This window comes from Theobroma cacao, chromosome 7 (assembly GCF_000208745.1).
Source record: "Theobroma cacao cultivar B97-61/B2 chromosome 7, Criollo_cocoa_genome_V2, whole genome shotgun sequence".
Taxonomy (NCBI): domain Eukaryota; kingdom Viridiplantae; phylum Streptophyta; class Magnoliopsida; order Malvales; family Malvaceae; genus Theobroma; species Theobroma cacao.
Window position 1 is genome coordinate 6,836,677 of NC_030856.1, and position 22,581 is coordinate 6,859,257.

The 22,581-nt window shown below is 31.3% G+C and overlaps 1 pseudogene; it reads right to left on the reverse strand.

Annotated features, from left to right (window-relative positions):
• The window catches only part of LOC18594203, a 92,043-nt pseudogene continuing 75,929 nt past the window's right edge, over positions 6,468-22,581 (reverse strand).

Genomic DNA, 22,581 nt, shown 5'->3' on the forward strand with positions numbered 1-22,581 from the left:
AAATTCTCAAAAAAACCAAAAGCAATTCTTCGTCCACCACTTCATCCAAAATTCTCAAAAAACCGAAAGGAAGTCTTCATCATCGACATCAAATGCCTCTTCTAAGGATATGTTTAATTGGGGTCAAATCTTTCTTATTTATTACTCTAAATGGACTTAAGATCTGTAAGTTTACAACAAGAATTTCGAATACTAATTTGCAAGATTTGACTAGTTGACCCAGTTTGATTCTATTCTAGACTTGACTACTACTTGACCTTAACAAACGTGTAGGAACCTGTGAAAGGAAAACTTTTGAATTACATGTGGAAAAGATTATGTTTCTTTTTCAATATATATATTGAAATTGTCAAAATTGTGTTAGGATCTATTTCCACATGCACCCTTCCACAGTGAAAGAAAATTTACCACTTGGCATATTGGAGAGAATTCTTAAAGAGCAATGTTACCATTTTTTATTCATTTTTATTGACATATCTAAAGGCCAAAAAAAAGTATTTTTATTTATAAAATTTATTATAATATCAATTTAATTTTTTTATACATATAGTACACAATTACATAAGAATTACATAAGGAGAGGTAACTCCTATTTCAAATCAAATATTGCGTAAAGATGGTTTGTATAGAAGGTGGGTTTTTCTGATCTGTTGTAAGCTTCCTTATAGGTGGCAACGTTACTAATTTTAGGATATTCTGCACTACAAAGGTATAATATCTTGAAATCAGGATTTTACATATTTCCTTCATTAATAAAACATCTCATAATTTTTTTTTAAATGTTGGCCCAAAAAATAAAAGAATCCTAAGTGAGCGTTTGACTTAGTTTATAGAAGTGATTTTCTACTGAAAAAGCAGAAACAATATATTTCGTTGTCAAAATTTTAAAATTTTTGGTTTAAGTGGAAAGTTCATTTGGTGTTTTAGATGAAATTATGAATCAAAAATCTTTTTCATATTTTTGGTCAATCAAATTAAAACTTCTTCAAAAATATTAATGTACAGTAACAAATATTTTATGGAATTTTTTTATAATTTTACCTTACTATTCAATAATTCATAAAACTAAGATATCAGGAAACAAATGCTCAAGTGTAAACTTCTTTAAAATTTCTTCTAGAATATACACGTAGGTCAGAAATATCTCAAAATGGTATTTATAAAGTAAAAACATAGTATCTTTTTTTTATGTATGATATAAATTAAAGCAGGAAATATAGTATAATTTTAAAACCATAGAATGGAAAACTGCCAACTAGTCAAGCATTGTGAGCTCAAGTCTTTGAGCAATGACTTAATTTAGACTTGTTGACCACTTCATCCAAAATTCCAAAAAAAAAAAAAAAACAAGCAAGTCTTGGTCATTCACTTCATCCAAATTCTAGAAAACAAAAGAAAATCTTTGTCAACCATATCCCCAACAAAATTTATTTTAATTAAATGTTATACACATCTAACATAATTCTTGTGAAAAAAAATTACAAGCTCTTTGCTTAGGTGTTTATATTTTACTGTCTGCCTGGACATACTCTTAGATTCCTTTGTTTAACATATTGATTATTAATACATGTTCTTTTGGACTTTTGGCCCTTTAAGGAGAAAGAACTGAAGAATACATGTTCTTGATTTATTGCAAACTACGATTTGAATCATGCAGCCAGTAATTAACAACTACTAGTGAGGCCTAATCACATATTAAGCAAAATTAATAATCAATTGGAGGTATTAATTATGCCAGTGATTGCTACGCACACCATCAACACTGAATTTTACTTGTTGATGTTCCATAATAGTGTAGGCAATCTTCAATAAGAAATTCCTAGGTCGTCTCAATGTTTCTCCAAAAAACAGAATGTGTTGCTTGAAATCATTGTTGAAGCTTCTTTTACAAATTAAAATAACATAGGGGAAAATAAGTAGTATACGTCAGAATAAATTGTTCTCTTTAAAAAAAATACCAAATAGTTAATTTCTAATGTTTTGATCCTCCATCAGATCATAAAATGGTCTTAACTTCGGTCTCATTCCCACTATAATTCTTCTCACAACTTTGTCAAAATGAGTAAGTGCACCCGTCAAGCATGGCATCAGAAGCCTCTTCCAAGAACATGTCTAATTGGGGTCAAATCTTTCTTAATTATTACTCTAACATGGATAAAAGATCCGTAAGTTTACAACAAGAATTTCGAATACTAATTTGCAAGAGGTGCCAGTTGAGTCAGTTTGATTCTATTCTAGAATCGACTACAACTTGACCCCAACAAACGTGTAGGGCAAAATGCACCAGACACGTTAGAAAAGGCATGGGCAATCGGACCTAACAACCGTGTTCGTAAATAATCTCCCACAAGGAGTAGATTGAAGGTGGTTAAAACTATATGTAAAAATCATTGCAAACTCCTAGATGTTTATATCCCAAAAAGAAATCCAAAAAAGCGTGTTGAATGTTCTAGTTATATAATACTATTACCTATTAGAAAGCACACATTTAAATTCAATCTGTTTCATACAGTTGTTTTTCAATACTATTATATAGTACTATTACCTAGTTAGACTATAATATCTAGTTAAGAGTTATATCTATTTAAGTAAATTAAATTGTGATTCTTGGCCTCAAAATTAGAGATCAAAATTCTTATTTCAAGTTCTTAATTTTTCAAATTATTACAATGAAAGTATGTACTACTACCATTTTTCAAATTAAAAAAAGAGGATTTTATTAGCCTAACAACCGATATACCAATGATAGTCTCTAGCTGAAGCTTCCAAAGACTCCCATTGGCATAAAATTCGGCTTGGCGAAAGGAATCTGAACAAAGATAAGACCTTACTGCTCACATAGTTTGACATTGTTTTGAGTTGTTTGCATTTTTCCCCCTTTCCAGTTCTTTATAATTGGATTTCTGAAACTTGATTCATAATTTCCATCAACACTTTAACTAAAGATCGTTTATTATACAAGTATAAATTTAATTAACAAGTTTTTTTTTCACTTTTTTAAATGCTTTACTTTTTTCAACCATTTACATTACCAACTACGTTTAAATTGAAAAATGAACTGAGAAGTGGAGACATCTCTTTTTCAAGTCTTTGCAAAATCTTTTAAATTGTTTTATATTAATGAATTTCAAGTCAAATCTTCTCAACTTGAAAATTTATGCCTGGAATCAAAATTAAATTAAGGGAATAAAAGGGAAAGTATATGTGTCGTGTTAGAATGAAAAGCATCAAGGCCGCTGCATCCTATCCCATCTGAGACGTTAGTAGGAATTGCATATTTTTCTTGATTTCTCATTTGATGTCTACTTTTATTTTAGGTTTATTGGGATCTACTAATTAGACCCAAATCTCAGTAGAGACACAGAACTAATTCATTTTAGAATTGCAACTCATTACTGTTTAACTCACTTGATGTGATAATAAAAATAAAAAGTTATTGAATAAAGGAATTCTTTATTGTAGATTACAGCTAATTCAGGCCTTCTTCAAAGAAACTTTAAGAAATTATAATGATTTTCACATTTTGGGGTTATCACCAGAAAGATAATTTTTTTCTTTTTATTATTTTTCAAAAAAAAGAAAGATATTTCAGAAGTAAGAATTCATGTCAAAAGCAAGCTGTGTCTGACGGGATGGCACTTAACAGTATTAAAGGAAAAGGTTAAAGATGATAGAAAGGAAAGGAATCAGTAAATTGATGGAAAAGTGTATAAGCATGCTTTTCTCATCCTTCCATTGCCTTTTCAAGTTAAAAAGCACCTAATAAAAGTTAGAATAACAATATTTTTCGTCATAAAACAAAGAAGAGAATGTAGATTTAAAAATTATTTTTATATACATTGTCAATGAAATTTTTATACTCTACAATCAGAGTTAAAAAGTTGTCATGATTTAGATTTAACTATATTAATTTAATTAATAAATTAATAATAATCAAAGCAACATATGGAAATATTATAACTTTTTTGGTCCTAAATAGTAGAGTTCGAGTCTCCCTTCTCTTAATTATATAAAAAAAGTCATTTCAAGTCTTCGTGATTTGTGCTCTTTGAACTTTTTTAAGTCTTTTGTTTAGCACAATATCTTTTAAACATTCAAGCTAAATCTTTTTTAGGTATTTTTTATTGGCAAAGGAGCAAAACAAGTTTTTAACAATCACAATTGAAAAGTCAAATGAATATTTTAATGATTCAAACTTGAGATGCAATTAAATTTTTATAAATTAATACTTTTGAGATCATAAAAAAATATTATTAAATTGAAATATTATTTTATCATTAAATTAATAATTTATTAATTTATATAATAATTAAATTTTTTATGCTTAATTGTCGTAAAAATTAGTCATTCGGCATCAGCCTTGATACTGGAGCCTGTTTCACCCAAAAGTTCACTTAAAGCAACAATCACATTACATAATTTGTATATACCTATTTATGTATATTAAATTGTGGTTCTTGGCCCCCAAATTAGAGATCAAAATTCTTATTTCAAATTATTATAATAAAAGTATGTGCTACTACCTTTTTCATCAAATTTTTAATTTTCAATATCTAAATAAACAAAAGGTTACAACTGTTTTGAGTTGTTTGTATTTTTTCCCTTTTCATTTCTTTAATATTATTTTTTCATTCATTACTTATCATTCGAAAATATAGAATATAAATAATAATAATTGGATTTCTGGACCTTGATTCATAGTTTCCATCAACACTTTAGCTATAAAACCGTTTATTATACAAGTACAAATTTAATTAACAAGTTCTTTACACTTTGTTTTTTCCATTATTACCCATTTTAATTTGTTGTTTAGGATGTTAGTATTTGATTGAGTATTAAGCTCAATAAGATATTTTAGATTTTTAAATGCTTTACTTTTTCGAACATTGACATTACCTATACCACCTTTAAATTGACAAATGAAGTACCTGAGAAGTGGAGACATCTCTTTTTCAAGTCTTTGCAAAATGTTTTAAATTGTTTTTTATTAATGAAATTCAAGTCAAGTCTTCTCAACTTGAAACTTTATGTCTAGAATCAAAATTAAATTAATGGAATAAAAAGGAAAAGCGTATGTGCCGTGTTAGAAAGCAAAGCATCAAGGCCACTGTATCCTATCCCATCTGAGACAGTTAGAAGGATTTGCATATTTTCCTTGCTTTCTCATTTGGTGTCTATTTTCATTTTAAGCTTATCGGGATGTGCTAATTAGACCCAAATTTCAGTAGAGACACAAAACTAATTCATCTTAAAATCGCAACTCACCTGACATCTCTTTTTCAAGTCTTTGCAAAATCTTTTAAATTGTTTTCTATTAATGAATTTCAAGTCAAGTCTTCTCAACTTGAACATTTATGCCTGGAATCAAAATTAAATTAATGGAATAAAAAGTAAAAGTATATGTGCCGTGTTAGAGTGAAAAGGATCAAGGCCGCTATATCCTATCCCACCTGAGACGTTAGTAGGATTTGCCTATTTTTCTTGATTTCTCATTTGATGTCTACTTTTATTTTAGGTTTATTGGGATACGCTAATTAGACCCAAATCTCAGTAAAGACACAAAACTAATTCATTTTAGAATTGCAACTCATTACTGCTTAACTCATCACTTGATGTGATAATAAAAATTAAAAGTTATTGAATAAAGGAATTCTTTTATTATAGATTACAGCTAATTCAGGCCTTCTTCAAAGAAACTTTAAGAAATTATAATGATTTTCACATTTTGGGGTTATCACCAGAAAGATAACTTTTTCTTTTTATTATTTTTCCAAGAAAAAGAGAGATATTGCAAAAGTAAGAATTCATGTCAAAAGCAAGCCGTATGTGACTGGATGGCACTTAACAATATTAAAGGAAAAGGTTCAAGATGATAGAAAGGAGAGGAATCAGTAAATTGATGGAAAAGTGTATAAGCATGCTTTTTCTCATCCTTCCATTGCTTTTTCAAGTAAAAAAGCACCTACTAAAAGTTAGAATAACAATATTTTTCGTTACAAAATAAAGAAGAGAATGTAGATTTAAAAATTATTTTTATATGCATCGTCAATGAAATTTTTAAACTCTACAATCAGAGTTAGAAAGTAGTCATGTATCACATTTAACTATATTAATTTAATTAATAAATTAATATAATAATAAAGCAACATATGAAAATATTATAACTTTTTTTGGTTTTATGCTGTTTGGGGTTTATTTTGCTTTTATTTTACTTCTTTGTAATTTTAAGCCTAAAGTTATTTTGACTTTGACACATTACAATAAAATTGCATACTCATCAGAAAAAAAATTAAATCTTAGATATGTTTCTGTAGACATGGTTTGTGAGCATATAATTTCTTAAGCAAGCTACTTGTATTGCTAGTTTCTTCATCCTCCATTAGTATTATAGGTGATTATATAGGTGCATTACATGTACATATAGTTTTATGTGTTTAAGAAAGTAATTCTAGAACAAAAGCCAATACCTATACAGAATTCACACTAGCCAACCTGCAATAGATCCACAAAAGGAACAGATCCACACTCTGTCAGCATTCACAAGAGCTCCAACAAAGCAATACAAAAGCATCCCCAGAGGATTCACACCACTAAACCAACCATTCGTTTCACCAGTCAGTCCAGGGAAACACACAGAAGTCGCAATAGAGGAAGAAAAACAGAAAGGGGACTTATCTCTCAATTAGCCGACAGCTCCCCTCACCTCTTTTCCACCGAAAATTCTCAATAGCTTATTCTTTGAATAAAATAAAATAAAAACTAAGGAAACCGAAAAATGAGTAAAGTAGTGTCTTGCTAGATAGAAAAGCATCAACCATGCTGTCCAGTTCACATTTCAGTAATGCCCTTTTTTATGGGGGGTCGGGGTGCAACTTCAACTGTTCTTTTCAAGAAAGCACCAGCAACATCATAGGATATGAACTAGCAATTACACAGCTTCTTAATGTTCCATAATTGGTATTCTTTTTTTTTTCTGGTTATTCCAAACGGAATCTGTTGCTTGAAATTACTGTTGAAGCATACTTTAGGTTTAGGATACCAGCTGAGCGAAAAATTAGTCAGAACTTGATTTTGAAATGCTTTGCAATTGCTCTTGCATCAGATCATAGTTAACACCATCATGATTCATGTCTCGTTCCAAGTGCAATATTAAGTACCTTAGTACTCCACGTAAAAGAGAGAAAGTTTTGAAGAAAGCACAATACAAATCATTTCAAGTCTTCGAAAATCATGCATTTAGTTCATTGGTTAGTGCATGATCCTTTGCTTAAAAAGTAGGATTCGAATCTCCCTTCTCTTAATTATAAAAAAAATCATTTCAAGTCTCCGTGATTTGTGCTCTTTTAACTTATTTAAGTCTTTTGTTTAACACAATATCTTTTAAACATTCAAGCCAAATCTTTTTTAAATATTTTTTATTGGCAAAGAAGTACAATAAGTTTTTAACGATCATAATTGAAAAGTCAAATGAATATTTTAACAATTCAAACTTGAGATACAATTAAATATTTATAAATTAATAATTTTGAGATCACAAAAATTTATTAATTAACTGAGATATCATTTTACCACTAAATTAATAATTTATTAATTTAAACAATAATTAAAATTTTTTTATGCTTAATTGTTGTATAAATTAGTCATTTGGCATCAACCTTGATATTGAAGCCTGTTACACTCAAAAATACACTAAAAGTAATTAACAATCACATTACATAATTTGTGTGTACCTATTTATGTATATTAAATTGTGGTTCTTGGCCTCAAATTAGAGATCAAAATTCTTATTTCAAATTATTATAATAAAAGTATGTACTACTACCTTTTTCATCAAATTTTTAATTTTCAATATCTAAATAAACAAAAGGTTAACATTGTTTTGAGTTGTTTGTATTTTTTTCCCTTTTCATTTCTTTAATATTATTTCTTCATGCATTAATTATTGTTGGAAAATATAGAATATAAATAATAATAATTGGATTTCTGCAACTTGATTCATAGTTTCCATCAACACTTTAACTATAAAACCGTTTATTATACAAGTACAAATTTAATTAACAAGTTCTTTACACTTTGTTTTTTTCCATTATTACCCATTTTAATTTGTTGTTTAGGATGTTAGTATTTGATTTAGTGTCAAGCTCAATAAGATATTTTAGCTTTTTAAATGCTATACTTTTTCGAACATTGACATTACCTACACTACCTTTAAATTGAAAAATGAAGTACCTGAGAAGTGGAGACATCTCTTTTTCAAGTCTGTTGCAAAATGTTTTAAATTGTTTTATATTAATGAATTTCAAGTCAAGTCTTGTCAACTTGAAAATATATGATTGAAATCAAAATTAAATTAATGGAATAAAAAAGAAAAGCGAATGTGCCGTGTTAGAATGAAATAGCATCAAGGCTGCAGTATCCTACCCCATCTGAGACGTTAGAAGGATTTGCATATTTTTCTTGATTTCTCATTTGATGTCTATTTTTATTTTAAGCTTATCGGGATATGCTAATTTGACCCAAATCTCAGTAGAGACACAAAACTAATTCATCTTAAAATCGCAACTCATTACTGTTTAACTCACCTGACACGATAATAAAACTAAAAAGTTATTGAATAAATGGTTTCTTTATTGTAGATTATAGCTAATTCAGGCCTTCGTCAAAGCAACTTTAAGGAATCACAATGATTTTCACATGTTGAAGTCGTCATCAAAAAGATAACTTTTTCTTTTTATTTTTTTTCCAAGAAAAAGAGAGATAGCTCAAAAGTAAGAATTCATGTCAAAACCAAGCCGTTTGTGATGAAATGGCACTTAGCATTATTAAGGGAAAAGCTTCAAGACGATAGAAAGGAGAGGAACCAGGAAATTGCTGGAAAAGTGTATAAGCATGTTTTTCTCATCCTTCCATTGCATTTTCAAGTTAAAAAGCAACTAGTGAAAGTTAGAATAACAATATTTTTCCTTATATTTTTGTTTTTACTATTTAAGTCACTCGATAAAAAAATAAATGATTTAAAAATAAAATTTATCAATTTATTCATAAATATAATATTCAATATTGAATCAATTTATGATACATCAATGGATGATATAAAACAAACAAAAAGTAAGAACAATTTAAAATCAAAATTGAATATTATAAAGCAAATTTTTTTAAAAATAATTTTGTTAACACTAAAACCAATATGCCATCTGAAGTGTCTACACAATTGTTAAAGACTTCTGTTGATATATAATTCTAACTTATGCATCATGAAAATCCTTACGATTGATAATATTAGAGCAGCATATATAAAACCATGGAGGACCTATTAGGAATTAGTGGAAAAGTGATGACAGCAATAAATAATTCTATCATTCATGACAAAGTTGTTAAATGTATCTTTTATCAAGTCTAAAGTTACTTTTAATGCATTCATACATTTGATTCAGTGATTGATGTAACTAAATCAGATTTCTTTTTTTTAAATAAAATAAAACAAAAAAAATGTAAAATGGGCAAAGTAATGTCTTGTAAGATAAAAAAGCATCGGCCATGCTGTCTAGTTCGCATTTCAAAAAAGCCATTTTTTATGGGGGGTGGGGTACAACTTCAACTGTTCGTTTCAAGAAAGCACCAGCAACATCACAAGATATGAACTAGTTTTACACAGCTTCCTAATGTTCCATAACTGGTATTCTTTTTTTATTTTTGTCTTCTTCTGGCTGTTCCAAAGCGGAATCTGTTGCTTGAAATTACTGTTTAAGCATACCTTAGGATACCAGATGAGGGAAAAATTAGCCAGAACTTGATTTTGAAATGCTTTGCAATTGCGCCTACATCAAATCATAGTTAACACCATCTTGATGCGTGTCTCCTTCCAACTACATGTTGGAATATGCCATAGGGTCATTTAAATTGAACAAGGGATATATTATCATTTAATGGATACTTAATCGCATAAAAATATGTGATAAAAGTTTTTCTTCATGTTAGTGCAATAATAAGGAGTTATTAAGTACTAATTGGATAAAGCCTATGGAACATAAAGGCCTCGTAAGAGAATTGTAATGTTGTTACAATTAAGAGATCACTATGCATCAAAACCATATTCCTAAAATTGTTCCTGGTCATTGTATTGTCAAGATAGGGCATTGACAATACTCAAACACTGCTACATGTTAAGCCTCCTTACTTAGAAAGTAAGCAATCGATGTTATAGATTGAAGTATATGGGATACTCAAGGATAACATATGGGTGCTTGTTAACGAACAAGTTCACTGAACATGACCTGCTATGATAACTCCATTTGGTATTTCACTCAAGTGTCTATGGAATATGTTCTCATGTGATAATCGTGCAAATAGTCCTTAGACTTGAGATACCAAGTCATCTTGTATGGGGAATGACATACTTTGATTTCACTTCTGCTAGTCTAGAATCAACTAGATGCCTTTACAGTGTTTTTGGGTATGCCATGAAGCATGCGAAGGTGAATGAGTGGTCAAGAGAGGATTCATCACCTCAAGTGATGTGAGGGGATGTATCTCACTTGTTATGAATTATTGATTAACTTGTATAAAGTCTTTGGGCAAAGCATGATGAATTTGAGGAACATTATTTTCCTAAGTTCATAAAGTTAGTCATGAATTATAAGAACTAATATGAAATTGCATAAGTAGACATCGAGCCATGCTTAATGACATAACTGGGATATTTGATAAAATACCATACTACACTAAGAGTCTTATCACTGAAGGGCTTCGTCAAATTTTTTAATTGACTGTCTAACATTTGGGTGGTCATAATGTACTGCTAGATGTCGCTCATGGTATATATATATATCAATTATCAAATTGATATTTGATTAGGATTTATATTTATTGCTAACATGTTAGAAGTCTAATAAGTCACACACATTAAGTGACATGGTTGAGATTAAATAAGGATAATCAATTAAGTTGGACTTAATTGGAATAGACTAAAATAAAGTGAGAAATTAATTAAGTTCACAAGGACTTAATTAAATTAAAATACAACTGTTGTATCTAGGGTTACAACTTAGTTTGGCTATATAAATATGTTATATGTTAGCCAACTAAAACTCGAAGCCTTCAACTATTTTTTAGCCGTTTCATAAAAATAAGAACAGAAAAATAGTTTTTTTTGTTTGACAAAAATAAGATTCGGTAAGAATTTTTGGTCTTTTTGTTTTAGAAACAAAACTTGCTAGCACGAATAAAATCCTACTTTTGAAAAGGTCTTATTCAGTCACTGTGTGGATTACTGTTAAAGGCCAAACATTTGAATGACTAAAGATTTGACAAATCCTAAAGATGAAGAAGCAAAGATTTTGACTATAGAATTTTAGACCATTTTATTTTTTTTTTTAGGTTACTTGCTTCATCACAAGCGTATTAGATTTAATTGGCTTTTGATTATGATATTTAGAGCAAGGTACATAACTCTTAAACTTATGAATGTTCATAATTAATTTGAAATTACATTAACAACACAAATATTGATCTTGTAGCATTCGACTGTTTCTCTGATTAAATGCTAGTTTATTTTTTTACTGCATTTTTAATTTATTGATTGTTTTCATGTTTGAGCATGAGGTTGAATCCTAGCAATACAATATTAAGTCTGAGTTTAGTCTTTATCTCGCTTGCCTTGTTGATCTTTTGTTTTGGTTTTGGTCTAGCTGAAGTTGAGTCTAGTTTGTATTTTCTTCGTATTTTTTTCTGCATATGGGTTGCTGCTTTTTTAAGAGCTCCTACGCTGCAGATTTTTGGCTGTTCCTTCCGGGAAATGTTTCATTAATTAATGAACTTTTACCTTTAAAAAAAAAAAGATGTGGCTTACTATTAATTTGTTATCAAATTAAGCCATTTTTTTTTCCAATTTATTAACTGTCTGTGTGAAAATAAAAGGAGGCATGATTAGTACCATCATTCTTTCTACAACTTATTTCATGGAACCTTAATTTGCAGTCACCGAGGAAACAAACAGAAATGAAATATCAAACAGAGAATGAACTTTCTATGTAAAATTCAAATAATAAAACGATTCAACACTAACAATTGGCCAGAATCTCTGTTTAACAAAAAATTTCCAAAGGAACATAAGGAGAATTCAATGATGATCCAAACCGGGAAGTTGGCTTTAATAATCGGCAACCTTTAGCAGACTGGATGGTTAGGAGACGTGGGCCGGTTCTCATCTGCCAGAACTGTGCATTTTTTGGTGAAGTACATATGTTCAGATACTCAACCACTCACCAAAAAATTACAGGTTTTCTTGCTAATCGTGAGCTCTAATAAATGAAGAGCAAACCCATAAATCTGTTAGAAGTATCTCCTGATAGAGTAAAAATTAGTTGCATTGAATCCACTCATGAAAGGATTCAATTAAGATGTTTGCTTTATGGACGGAACATGGTTTAGGGAAATCTGTCAATCCATTCACACAATTATTTCCACACAATTAGAGTAATAAGTCTATTCATTTCCACAATTATTTTCACTATACAATTCCGTAATAATTCAATCCCAACTATCTATAGAATAGGGGTCCACTTGTATGTAGGCCCTATGCACCCCCTAAGCATGGATAGCTTGATGATATGGACCCACTGCTAAATAGTGATGCACTGTTATCATTGTGATGATAAATCTTAGTGACCATTCCATAGTCGCACTACTACAAGTGCCTGAGTATCTAAGAGCAATATATACGACCGAGTGAATCTGTAGTGGCAGCCGAAGTGCCAATGGGTGATAAGGTGAGCTTTTCACCTTTTCTTGGGTAATCCTTCAAACATGTCAAAGGAGAAGCTGGCAAAAGATTATGACATCAATAACATATTCAACAGGTTTTGGAAAAGCTTTTTATTTTTTTTTATTTGAAAAGCAATTTATTAAGCCACAATAACCAGCAATGCCATTGCAAGTCTATTACTTGATAGCATAGACTTCCTATGGCATAAAACATCTGGCATGGGCAAAAGAGCAGTACATTAACATAACCAAACACCACTCCATAAGGGGGTGGCGGCACACAAAGACAAAATGAGCTCAAAGAAAAACAAAAGTAGCACAAGCAAACCTATACAAAATAATAACCAAATATTATTTTGTTAGTGATTGCAAGTACAAATCTGATTTAAAGATATATTATCAAATATTTAGTGTTTGATTATTTGTTCCATTTCTTGACAATTGATCAATGATGATTCATTAAGCTGCAAATTATTATAAGTAAAGAAACTTGGGAATCGAAAGAAAATAAAAAATAGTTGCAATAAATGATACCATTTGTGAAGAAGTTGATGGCCTGTCATTTAAGGTTGAAGTTGCTGGCCTAGGAAACCTCATTCATAATTGTGAGATCAACAAGTTAACTTGCTGCAAAATTTCTGATTTGATCATTGGAACTTGCTTTGTCATCTCAATCTTAATAGATTGTACTTGCTGCTGCTACTTTTTTTGCATCTCCTCTTCTAATTTATCTTTCACTTCTTTCATCTCATCCATAGCAACTCTTCTAGCATTTTCAACCATTCTTTGGGCATCCATGGAATCAAATGTAGGTGGTTTATTCTTTAGATCTGAAGCAGTCACACCTCTTCCGCAAAGAGACACATGGCCAGCTTTGTCGTGCCCCATTACATGAGCAAAGATTTCATTTTGAACTTCAAGATCCTTATAATTCTCTAAATTTTAAGAAATTTGCGCTTATATTCAAACTAAAATTAAACATAAATAATTATAATTAAATTATTCATGTTTATATGATCTTTCTACATCGTATCAATATAAAGTTTGTAGTCATACCGAAATTCTCATGCTTTCCTCATCCAATTCTCCATTCTTGTGTTTATGTGCCAAAAGAAACATATCAGCTTGGGATATTTCCTCTATGTTTCCCTTATTAGCTTTCTGTATTAATAAAAAATAAAATAAATTACTAACAAAATAACCTACAAGTTAACAACATCATAAATAAGAAATACTTGGTATAATGGAAGAGAAGGGGAAAGATGTAAAGGAAAATAAAATAACATAAAATAAAATACTTCATAACTGATAGTAGTGAAGGTCGGATGCTATTTGCTAAAGTTAGAGACCTTTAAACTAGTAGCCACTTGTAGACACCCTTTTTTTATATATATAATATAAAAATAATAATAAAAAATAAAAAATTTAAAAAAATTTAAAAGAAAAAATAGAAAGGCCTCCATTGTCAAACTGCCTTCAAATGATTCAATGCTCTCTGAGGCAGCTGATCTGGGGGTCACCTCCCAGCGATTTTCTTTGATTTGAAGGCCACCCATCCTGAAATCATGATGAGAAGACATGATTGCCTTGGACAATTGGGTTCTATAAGAACCCTAAAACTCTAGTTCAAAAGGGGGGATGGAGGAACAAAAAATAGAACTTTTTGGGAGATTTTTAGAAAGCCAGAAAAACGTTTTCAACACAAAAAAAAACCGAACTTTTCAGAAACCAAAAAACCAGATTCAAACAAAATAAAAAAGATCAAATCTTTCAAAAAAAACCAAAAAAAATCACAAAACCCAAATGTCCTAGTTTTCTAGCAGCAGACTACCCTAGCCACAATAAAAGAAAAATCAAACATCACAACAAACAAAACAAAAAAAAAAGGAAAAAATTGGTCAAATTTGGAAAATGAGTGAGAGGTGGGTTTGGGTATAAAGAAAAGAGTGGAATTTTCTTCTTCTTTTTTTGTGGGTAAAGTGAGGATTGAAAGGGGAAGGTCGTCGGCAGAAAAAGAAGAAAGAAATAAGAGAGGGAGAGAAAGGAAAAGGCACCGGCGGTGATAGAAGATGCCAGCGAGGGAGAAAGAGGAAGAGAGAAAAGAAAAGAAAAGAAAAAGAGAGAAGAAGAAAGAAAGAAGAAGAGGTGAGTGGGTAGAGAGAAGGCAAAGTATCTGCTGCTAGAGAGAGAATGAGGGGAGAAAATGAAGGGAGGAAGAAGAAAGAGAGATTTTATAGTTAGGTATAAGAACCAAATGATGCCTTTTTGGTGAAGAAGTGTAGGCAACCTAAGGAGCTTGAAACGGTGCCGTTTGGGAGATGAAGGAGCTGAGTACTTGGAATAGGATTTCGGGCTTTTGGGCTCCAATATTTTACTTGGGTCACCATATGGGCCCAAGCTAGGTAAGGAAAAAAAATACTCTTTTTTATGGGCTTATTGTGCTTTCGGTTGATTGGGTCGAATATGTGATTTGATGATGTAAAATTAAGTTGAATTATTTAGTATAATGTCTCAAAAATTTTAGATAATAGTTTAAAATATAAAAATTAGTGTTAGCAAAAAAAAATATAAAGGTGAATGCTAATAGTGAAAATAGTATAAAATGTTCTGAATAGTTTGTTAGTCATAAAAAAATTAGGATTTAGAAGAATATATATATATATATATATAATAAGTAAATAAATAGTAAGAAAATCAATAGTATATTTAGTTTAGTTAAAATAATAATAATAATAATAATAAGCGAATGAGATGAACAAGAAAAAAAAAGTGGAAAGAAAGAAATATTTATATTATAAATATATTTAGATACTTGTAAATATAATAAATATATATATATAAAATGCATGATACAAATATAAAATTATAAGAAAAATGAGATGATTATTTGACAGATTCCACCTAAGAAGGGCAAAGAGTTGCCTCTTTCGGGTGGATTTCTTAAGTGCAGAGTTCGAGACGGATTTTCACCGAAGCATCGGGATAAATCCGAACTCTATACTCCAATGCCCATTAGTCCGAATAATTGTTGTTTAAAATAATATACATAAGAAAAAAAAAACAAATAATAATAATAAATATATAAATAAGGCAATAAATCACCCTAAATTATTAAACATATTATTATATGAATTACGAACCAATTAAATTAATAAACGCGGTCATGTAGACATCATCATTTTATACTGTCATAGCATGCCAAATTTATCTTGTTAATAGGGCAGGAATTCCGATGATGGGATTTCCTCGAAGAGCTCATAGAGACGAGTCTTTCCTAAGATATCCTTAGGTGAGGAAAACTTTGAGACTTCACCAAAGCATTGGGATGGTCTACAAATGATTTTTCAAAAAAAGATTGCCGACCTCATCAGTTAAAATTGGACAAATCATAACAGTATTTTACGACTACATCACATGCATCCGTGAAACCGACTAAAAGATTCAATTAGATAACATAATAAAGAATTAATTAATAATAAGGATTAAGGAAACATAGGAATAAAATCAAGGTAGGCTACAATAGGATAACTTAAGATTAAATGGTACCGTTCATGGAACAGGCGTCACGGAGGTGCTAACCCTTCTCTGTGCATAACCGCACTCCCAAACCTATCTGTGCATAACCGCACTCCCGAACCTATCTCTGAAAAACATCGACCAGTTCTCGTTCTGTCAACAAACCTAAAATTAATTTAGGACTTCGTTGATTAGAATCGGGTTAATAGGTGGCCAATCACACCTAAATAAAAAAAAATTGGTGGCGACTCCAAGATATATTATTTTAGGCCAGTCTAGCAGTCGGGTTCCTAGACCCGACATGTTACAACAGCTTGGTGACTCCACTGGAGACACCAAAGAGTCAAGCCATAATTAATCGTAGGTTATCTTGAGCCATAAATAATTTAGTATTTCCTTTAAATTTGAATATTTGTTTTTTATGCATTATGATTTTGTGCATTAATTGTTTTATAATTATTATTTTATTATTTTTTAAATTGTGAGAAATTTAGGATAAAGGGATGTGAGATTGTTCATCAAAGGTTGGTACATTCCTTCACACACACGACACATGTTGCATTCATGCATAAGCCTTCTACCCGGGCTTTGTCCCTTATTAAAAGGGAGTTTAGTAGCTACACTCTCGTGAAGTGATAACCTCCGCATGGGCTAGTGAACATTCCCACTCAAATTGAACCTAGTTCGTTCAAAGCCTATAATGGGTGAGGATCGAGATGCCTTACTAGTCCGAGTGGACAACAGTGAGAAACGATTTGGGAACCTTTAGCCTCATTCAAAACCAAACTCAACATATAGAAAGCCGTGAGGAGCCATCCCATAGGCAGAACCTTACCGAACTTGTCATGAGGAGTACACCCTAATTTAGGACACGTGAAGGAACAAATCTATTATAATAGCCTTTTTTGATAAAATAAAAATAATAGGTGTCAAACTGATTTTCTAAAAAAAAAACAAAAAAAAAACAAGGAATTTCTCTCTTTTTCCATCTTAGAAAAAGAAAAGAGTAAGATTTCTTATATTCATTATTTTTAGAATACTTTTCTCTACACTTTTTGTTTAAACATCTCAGAAGAATAGCTTTTTCTATTTTCTCGTAAAAATAAAGGATAAACATGAAAAAGAGGGAGGATTGTTTTTTCTTTCATGAAAAAAAGTAAATAAAAACATAAAGAAAGGAAACAAAAAAGAGAAGTATTTCCTTTGAGTGAGGTCTTCTCAAAAAAAAAAAAAAAGATGTCTTTAGTTCCTTTTGTCCATAAAAATGAAAAAAAAAAAAGGAGAGAAAAGCTTCTTCTCTTACAAAAAAGATGAAATGAGAGAAACTGATACTTCTTGTGAAACAGAAAAGAAAAAAAGTGGTTTCCCATTTAGGCAAAAAGAAGAGAAAACATAAAAAAAGTTTTTTATTTCTTCCATTTTTTTGAAAAAAACCACAAAAAGAGAGATTTTAGTTTTAAATAAAATTTTCTACCTCCCATTATACATGATTTCCAATAATGTGGCCTTCCATTTCATTGCATACCATCCATGCATCAAGGCATCATAGCATATCATGCATCATATTTTCATCTACATGCATCATATTTTCATCTACATGCAATCATTTCATGTTTGTTCTAATAAAGAAGAACCTTACAGTGTTGATTAGCTTTGTAGGAAAGAGAATAAATCACTTTTTGAAAATTTTTTAGTAAAGTTCCAAGTTTTTTGTTTCTAATTTATTTTGGTTTGGGTCAAAAGGATTGAACAATATGGAACACTAATTGGAAGTAAGGATAAGTGCATTGGAACGCAATCAAGAAGAATTTGGACATGACCTTTGAGAAATGAAAAGACAAATGGCCAAATTGATGGAAATGGTTGAAAGTCTCAATGGAGCCAAAGGAAAGCATCCCCAAGAATCCCCATCACTTCAAATCGAACCACACCAAGAGCAATCACTGAATAAAAATCAATTTGTCATTGATAAAACCAACACATTGCTCAGTGGCTCAAGTAAGGATCAAGGTTTAGAAAAAATTGCAAAAGGGATGGATGAATTGAATACACAAATGATTGAGTTGAAAAGTTTCATGACCAATATGGGATCTGCAGACGCTACTCAACCCCCGAAGAATAGGTTGCAACCAAGGTCATATTCTTCACCCACCACTTTTCAACCCGTAAAAATCAATTTGCAGCCAAATTCTTACTCTTGTCCAAGCACTTTTCGACCTCCCTTTCAACAAGCCTTTCAAAGCCAACCATGGGCACAATTATCAATCACCGCTACTCCTAACCTAGGCACCCCTTAAAAACAATCCAAAAATAAAAAAAACAATTTGACCTTATGCCCGTCGCCTATAAAGAACTTTTTTATCAATTAGTTCATGATCATTTTATTGTCTCGGTGCCTTTGGAACCCTTGCGGCCTCTATACCCAAAGTGGTTCAATTCAGACGCAAGATGTGATTATCATAGTGGAGCTATAGGACATTCGATCGAAGATTGTGATTCTTTCAAGTATCGAGTGCAAACATTAATAGATGCCAAATGGTTCGATCCAGTAAAGATGATGGGGCATGGTTGTGGGGAGTACAATTAAGGGTTGACTGTGCTGATTTTTTAGAAAAGTTTTCTTTAAGAACTTAGGACATTTTAATCTTTGACTTTTTTTGAATCGTGTAAGAATAGGTTCATGTTTGTGAAGAATTATGTTGACTTTTGAGGTTTATTCAACATTTTCGTAAATGTTGTTTTATAAAAAAAAACCATAAAAAAAAGGAAAAAGAGAGTTTGCATGAAATAATCAAGTGCCTTTGTGCTTTAAATCACTCATCATAAATTTAATCATCCCATCATGCATTCAAGCATCCTTCGACTTTGACATACATGCACTCATCATTCATCTTTCTTTGTCGCAAGTAGCATCACTAGATTGTTGTTGATTTTCACAAATAAAAAAGTTTTTCTAATTATATATTAAAGAAAAAAAACTCGAGGGAGCCCACTTACAATTGGCACAATACAGGGGCTCAAGCTAGAATCATGGGAGATGAATAATCAAATTTGATAAACAAGATGGAGAAAACATAAGAAAAGATGAGAAAACGATTTGCAAAGATAATGGAGAGAGCGAATGCTGATGAACGGAGAGGGACTGTTGAAGGATCTTCAAGTTTGCAAGGACTAAGCCAATCATCAACGCAAAGGCAAACTATGCAAATTTCAAGGGTAAATTTTTCTAACCAGGTTCCTATACTTGACTTGAATGACTTTAAGGAACAAGGAAAATTGAAAGTGGACTTCTCAAGATCGAGAGAAAAATCGAGAATGCAACAAAAGTATGATCTTTTAGAAGAGCACTTCGAAGCCATAGAGGGAATGGATCTCTATGATTCTATTAAGGCATGGGAATTAAGTCTGGTGCCTAATGTGGTTATCCCACCTAAGTTTAAAGTCCCACAGTTTGAAAAGTATGATGGAACCAAATGCCCTAAGGCACATTTAATCATGTATTGCAACAAGATGGCTTCATATGCCCATGATGAGAAGTTGCTCATTCATTTTTTTCAAAATAGTTTGGAAGGAGCTACGGTTAAATGGTACTATAAATTGGAAAAAGATTGTATTTGCACATGGAGAGATTTAGCCCTAGCATTTTTAGGACAATACATGCATAGGCTGGAAGCAATTCCTGATAGAATAACCCTCCAAAACATGGAAAAAAACCCTTCTAAAAGTTTCAAGGTGTATGAATGGAAGGAAGTAGCATCACAAGTCCAACCACCCCTTACTAGTAAAGAATTAAATTCTCTATTTGTTGATACTCTTCCTCTTCCATATTATAACAAATTGGTGGGTAACGCTTCTTCGGATTTCGCGGATTTGGTGTTCTTAGTGGGAAGGATTGAAGATGGAATAAAAAAGGGAAGGATTACAGACTCTCGTGCAAATGATCTTGTCAAAAGAGAATATGATGCTTTTGATAAAGGAGTTCAAGCAATGACTTTTGAAAGAAGAAACAAGAGGAAATTTTGTGACATAGAAGGAGATTTTATGGGTGTTCATTCACACCCATCACCACATGTCCATAATCTACCTCAACCTTTCATTTCTTGCATGCAGTCATCACTTACACAGGCTCCTCTACCTTACATGTCCACTTCAGGGGACCAAGAAATTAATCTGGATTGCCTTCAAAGCAACAAGAGAAAGAAAGCTAAAGTGTACCATTCATTACCAATGTCTTATGCAGAGTTTTTTTCTTTATTGGTACAAAACCATAAGATCTCCATTATTCTTGTCAAGCCTAAGAAACCTCCTTACCCAAGATGGTATAACCCAAATGTTAAATGTGATTACCATTCTAGGGTATAAGGTCATTCCACAGAGAATTGCATTGCATTCAAGAACAAAGTTCAAGCTTTAATCGATGCAGACCCAACTAAATTCAAAGAACTTGTCAACAAATCAAGGGTGATGGATGCAAGGCATGGGTTTTGGAACAATTGAGTGGTATGCCAATTTGGGGGCAATCCTTGATCATTTTCTAGTCGTGTACATGTTTTAAGGGTAGAAACTTTTGGGAATATGGATTTTTGTCTTTCATGCATGATCATGTAATTTGAGATGAGTGATCGTTTAGTTTTCGTCATCACATGCTGTCATGAGTTGAATTGAGTTTGAAAATTGCTCAAATTTCTTTTGGTTCTTATTTATTTATTTTTCTTTCTAAAAGTAAAAAAAAGAGTTCTTTGAATGTTAGCAATTTTAAAAATAAAGCCCCATACTACTTGTTTCCAAAATCATAAATGAAAAAAAAAAGGTTCTTATAAAATAAATGGTGAAAAGAATCTTGAAAGAATTGGTGGTTGCTATTTGCAAATGAACTAATTTTCATAAACATTCTCAAACCATACTTTCAAACACTCTCAATGCCTTAACCAAGTGAATAAAGGCCATTCAAGAACCTAAATCCAAAGGGAAGCAAAAGCTCTGAAACTTCGTCAATCTCATCATTTGACATCTAAGGACGATGGTCTTTGTCTAAGTAATGATCAATGTTGTGACAAGGTAAAATTCATTTTTTTCAAAAATAAAGAAAACCTTGCACTCTTGGAAAGAATCAGAATTTGGTAATTTGATAAGTGTCAAGACTAGCCAGAGCTTCAAATACATAGAAACCACTCAACCTCTTTCAATTGGATCCAAAGTGTGAGCTTTGCCACCCATTGCCTAAAGTTATCCTTCATCCATACCATGGGGCAAGATGATTAGAAAAAAAAAAATTTCTCAATACCTCTAAGACACCCAATGTTAAACCCTATTCTATAAAATAATTACGACGTCATTTACATACTCAATAAAATATTTGCATGTTTAGGAAGTTCAAGGAATCGTTAAAAGATGATATTGCCCCTAATGGTACCATTAAGTCGATTAAGCCTCAAACTACTTCAAATAGGAATTTTAAGGTGAAATTAAGAGTTTCACAGCTCAGGGATGTCTCAAAATGGTAATTCAGAGTTCGAGGATCAATTTGGAGTCAAACTGAAATTTTCACTATCCAGGGGCAAAATGGTCATTTGTCATTTGGGGACAAAATGGAAATTTTAAGAAAAGATTTTTTGGCCCCATTTGACTTATTGGAGTATGATTTGAGTAATTGAAGTATGATTTGAGGTTTAGAAGTGAAAATTTTTAATTTCGGTATAATTTGGAGTATAGGGGCGAAATGGTAATTTTGCCACTCTAGGGGTAAATCGGTAAATTTTCACCTTGACATTTGTCAAGACCAAGGGATTTTATTCATCATGGAAATGGATAAACATGAGAAATGTGTGGTGGAGAATTAAAGAATTAAAAGTCAAATATTTAAAATTTGAACGAATAAGGAAATGCCATGTGTCATATTTTTATTATTTTATTATTTCTTTATAAAAAGGCAAAAAATCAGCCCATTTCTCCCATAGTGATCAGCCAAACCAGAAGAGAAGAGAAACCAAGGAAGAACAAACCCTAGGTGGGAAAAATCAAAGAGAAAGTGTTGGAATTCAAGGATTTGATCAAGCAAAGGTAAAATTTCTTTGATTTTGCAAGTGATTTACCTTACCCATGCATTTTTCCTTAATTTCCATAGTTAAATTACATGTTTTCATGATGAATTCATGACTGGTCAAAATGGGTATGGAGAGAGAATGATCTTGGATTGGTTTGATTTTTAGGTATGTTGGTGTTTTTAGGTGATTAATGATGTGTAGCATGAAAACAAGTGAAGAAAACCACCAAAGGCTTGGTGCCCATCAATAGCCGAATTCT